Below are 5,116 nucleotides of genomic sequence, written 5' to 3'. Positions count from 1 at the left end.
ACTGCTGACTGCTTAAGACTGCTCTGACTCCGCCTCCAACAGACCTGGAAGGTAATCAGGTAACAGGGCGCACCTGCGACTGACAATTAACTCAAAGCAGGAGCAGGAGCGTCACAATATACACACACACACTGTATAACCACTACAACTAGAGACAGGACAGGCGCTCCCTATTCCTGACAGCAGTATAAATCTGCTGTGTTAGATTTCCTTCCCACTTCCTTTATATATAATATTGCATCAGCTGTATTTTTTGTTAAGATCTCTTCTAAAAAAAAAATTTTTTTTGTAGCTGCTGCTTGTGTAAAATGATTAAGTTTCAGCATCATTCAGGCACCACAAGGGGCAGCCCCCCACTTCCTACACAAATGGATACAGAGAGCCCAGACTGCAAACAGATGGGAATGTATGGGAACAACTAGAACCCCTCAGAGAGGCACATAAAAACTGGAATTATTTGGTAGAAAATCTGTAAACTGTTGCTCTTACTCAAACGTCTGGGTTGAAGGACACAAAAAGAGCATTTCTGTGTCACGCATCGCGCTGTCATCTCTTTGGTCATTTTTAGATATCAGGACTGTCTTCAAACTCGTCAAGCAGCGCTGGAAGCGAGAAAGTCAATGCTCCTGGTTGTTTCTTGTCCTGCAGTGAGTCTTGGTCTATTCTTTCTCCAAACGGCTTTCACATCACTCGGCAAAGAGAAGAAACGCTGACACCTGGGCTCGAGGTGCTCTTGTTTACTGCCTCACCAACTGCATGGCTGTCATTCAGCTGATACCCTGGAGCTTCATCATTACATCGTTATTTACAAGCCATTCTGCCCATTGTTTGAGTAATAAACTCAGACATTCTGAAAATAGAAAAGGAGAGGCCAAGGGATGCTTTATGACGATCGTTAATGTGGTAAAAGGAAGTTAATGTGCAGCATTACTCTGAAGAGCTATAATTAAACAGGAAGGTCCACTGCCAGCTGTGTGTTTGCTGCGGAGCTGCAGGCGATGCATGCATGTCTGCAGAGGAGGAGATAACGCAACTGTGTTCTGGGAATATCTCCTGAAGCCAGCAGCATCCTCATCTAACACTCACTCTTTTTGCCTAATTTAAGTCCTGATCTTGTAGTGGACCCGTGTGTTTTTTGGACCGATTTTGGACGTTTCTGTTGTGACGTTGGAGGAGAATTTACTCTCTTGGCCAGGTTACTCCATCAGAAGCTTCACCTCTGAAACAAGCAGGGAACGTAAAGAGAGAAGATAAGCAGGTTCGGACTTGCGGACACGTCTGCTGGAGGCTTTATGGCGGAAAACAAGGTGGCGGGGCGGCGTGATATCGGGCCTTACACGTGGCCTTCAAAGGCAGGTGGAGCGATGTCTGGGTCAACTTTTAAATCCCCTCTTTCATGCCTGTCAGTTCTGGAATCAACAACAACCCCTTAAGACTGCGGCTTTATGCTGCGTTTAAAGACAGACGACCTGCTGCTGTCCCGTGCTATGTGGTATATCCTGAGTCATCCTGATAAAGAACAAAGCCAAGAATCTGGTGTCGCCAGCAGCAGTGCATCAATCCCTGACGGTTCGGGAAGATTTAGTCTTTTATGAAAAAATGGTGTATTACAAGAGTTAAAGTGATGGGCTTTGGAAGACAATTTTTAAAAGATGAGAAGGAAACAGAACAAATACACTAAAATCTAATATAATATTCTGCAAATTATTACATGTAATCAATGTTTCTTCTACACATCTTATAAAAAAGACTGTGTAGAGAGATGTTTTACCACCAGCTCCATCAATTTCATCTTTGTTTCTAGTCGTGTTTTATAACGTTATTTTGGACTGTCTGGCACTCATCAGGCCTTGGATCAATGCAAAGAAATAGCAGACAAATATTTAAACCAGACAGGGAGACAATATAAAAGTGCAAAATTATTTGATTCATGAATTAATGTTTATAGCATGAAGGTATTTATGTTTTCTAACTGCGACTTTGAAACAGATCTAAAACTAAATATTTTTTTTTATCAGTGTTTGTTTTTCCTTTAACTGATGATTCAAACAAGAAGAAATTGAATGATCATTTAAGAAAAAGCACACCTGCTGTGTAACATTCATTCTCTTATGAATGGCATTTTTATTTCTTTGGTGTTCTTTGGAAGTCTGGTTGCACTTTTTTTCTTGGCTGTTTTCAGACAGAACCGTGAATTTCATTTCCAGCTTCTGAGGAATGAATAGATTCAAAGCTCAGTGGAAAGAATTGAGCTGGTTTAATGAGTTATTAATGAACAGATGCATCATTCCATTAAAACCACCTTTTACTTAACCATTTCCCAACAAAACTCTTCTCTGCATAAAACCTGGAATTATTTTATTTTTTCTTGGATAATTAAATGCAAAAATAAAACTGAAGGCCAGAAATTTGGACTAAGTTCATTTGATGTTGAGAAATGAGAGTTTTAGCTGTTTTAGTTGAATAAAGTTATGCACAATTTCATGTCAGAGGATGTCATTCTTATAGTATGTGGAGGACGACTCTCTCAGCTACTAGCCCTCCAATTTTTAGCCCAATATCTTTAAAATTGACTGCAATATAGCCATTTTTTTGTATCAACTAATGTTAATTAGCTGCAACAGCCATCTTGACATGAAGTGATTATTTTAGTGATTATACATTCAGAGATTTCTTTCTGAAAATGTTAAAACTCATTATGGACAGACGATAACAAAGCGAATGCTGAAGTTTTTAGCAAAGTTCTTATGCAAAAAGTAGCATTTAAGTTTACTACTATACCAAATTTTACCGCAGTGTCTATAAAATTGACTGAATTGCAGATATTTTGTGTTAAAGTTGGATGACTGTGGCATCCATCTTGAATCAGGCTGACCTCAAAACTCAATCAGTTGTAGACACGTTTCTAAAGATTTCTTTTTGCAGGTTTCGTTAAAATTGGTTTTATGGTTCATAAGATATTTTGCTAACAGAAATGAACACAGAGACAAAAACAAGATCACATGCCTTCACCTTATGGCTGTTGGGGTTAATACTTATATAAAATGTGTAGAAAAACTCATTTTACTGTTTTTCTTAAGAAATTTTTTAACTTTATATTTGCTTTTACTGGATGTCATCTGATCACACACAAAACAAGTCACTTAAGTCATGGATCTATTCTGATACTTATCAACATGACAAACTGGTCGAACGAGACAATTCCCAGAAGTCAGCAGTTGCTCCTTACACACTCACACATGCTTTTCCTGCTCAGACATGACAAATATTTCCACTAAAAGAATAAAAGGATGAAGTATTTCAAAATAAAACAATTCACAGCGTGGCCTGGAGATTTACTGAAGCAACATTTTTTGAACAGGCGCACTGCTGCTGAGTTTGGATGTCATTATCAGCTTCACAAGTGCCACAAACTGAATTTTATTCACTCCCATTATTCTGCTGTGAGACACAAGCGTGAGCAATAAATGTCCTATAACCTGGGAGATAAAATGCACGCTGTCAGCTGAACTGGACACTTTCAGGGATAATTAGTCAAACTTTGTGTGCGTGTGTGTTTGTGTGTGGTTGTGTTTATGCGCTGGTCTCTTAAAGACTCTTACTGAAAGTGCAGAAGTGAAAATAGAATAATCAGAAAAGCAGTAAACAGTCTAATCTGAGAGGCATTTCAATAGTTTTCTTTTTATTTGTGCAAAGACACACGAACAAAACGGTGCTCTTGCATTCAATCTGCACATTTCCCATTTAACAATGGCCCTGTTATATGCACAGAGTATTGTGCCTTTTTTAAATTCACATGCAGCTTTAGTTCACAGAACATAGCTAATGTTTGGAAAACTGCTATTCAAAAACCCACTGTGCAGAATTTAAAAAACATAAAATAAAATAAATGTTTGGAAATTATGATTTATTTATATTTTACCTTGTTTAGTTTAGGTTCTTATAGACACACCAGGTTTTGTGAGTTTGTATGTTAATTGCAAGGATGACCGCAAATTATTAATGACACGAATACTCGCTGAACAAATGTTTAGAATTTGATATCACAAACCAGTGGTTTCATCTTTCCCAGGTAAAGAGCTGTCACAGACCTGAGTAGCCTTTTGGGGCTGATTTCGCTCCTGGCAGGATAAATGGGGAAACCCACCCCCCCTCGAAACACGCCGCTGAAATTGGCCTTACAAATATTGACAAAGCTGTCAGAGCATCTGATCCATAAAGATGGCTTTCTGAGCCTATAGGGACAACCTTTTTCCCACCTAACAACACGCCAGGTTTCACTGAAAAATGCAGCAAAGGAGAGCTGGAGGCGTGGGAAGCTGACAAGGTTTTGACACTGTTTGCAGGATCAGTAGAGGAGTGCAAACGATGTCGGCCATTTTGATGCTTTGCACTAATGTTTTTTTTAATTATTTTACAGGATTACCAAATGTATTCTTATCACCCAATGGCTGAAGGCAAAAAGGGGGCAATAAAGTAGAGATCGACCGATACAGGTTTTTGAAGACCAATACCGATTTGTTTTACATCAGTCTAACCGATACGCCGATACGTGCAGCCGATATTTTTTGGCTGATTCTTGAAGCCGATACTGCCTTTTCTTTCACCATTAACATGATAAAAATAAGAATGATAAGAAATCTCACACAGGTCTCAATTTAAAACAAAACAAACAAATACATTTATTAACTAAGCCTTGTCTGGTGCAGGCTGAATGAAGTGCTGCCACACAGGATTTCTACTTTCAGCCCTTTCTTAAAATAAATAAATAAATAAATAAATTCATGATTTATTTTATCCAGTGCTAAATATTCAGTTTTTATTTGTATATTAATCAGATTAATATATTTTGTTACATAAAATGACTATGTTCCCAGCTTTTGTGCTGCCACACAGGATTTCTTCTTTCAGCCCTTTCTTAAAAAAATAAAAATAAATAAATTCATTATTTATTTTATCCAGTGCTAAATATTCTACTTTTATTTGTATATTAATAAGATTAATATATTTTGTTACATAAAATGACTATGTTCTCAGCTTTTTTGATGCAAAAACAGCAACACAGAAAAAAAAGGAGACACATCCATCTTGCTATCCTTATGAGGACTTCACACAC

The sequence above is a fragment of the Austrofundulus limnaeus genome, unplaced genomic scaffold, assembly GCF_001266775.1.
Source record: "Austrofundulus limnaeus strain Quisiro unplaced genomic scaffold, Austrofundulus_limnaeus-1.0 Scaffold345, whole genome shotgun sequence".
Classification (NCBI taxonomy): domain Eukaryota; kingdom Metazoa; phylum Chordata; class Actinopteri; order Cyprinodontiformes; family Rivulidae; genus Austrofundulus; species Austrofundulus limnaeus.
The sequence above is the reverse complement of the archived record's forward strand: the minus strand, read 5'-3'. Positions refer to the sequence as shown.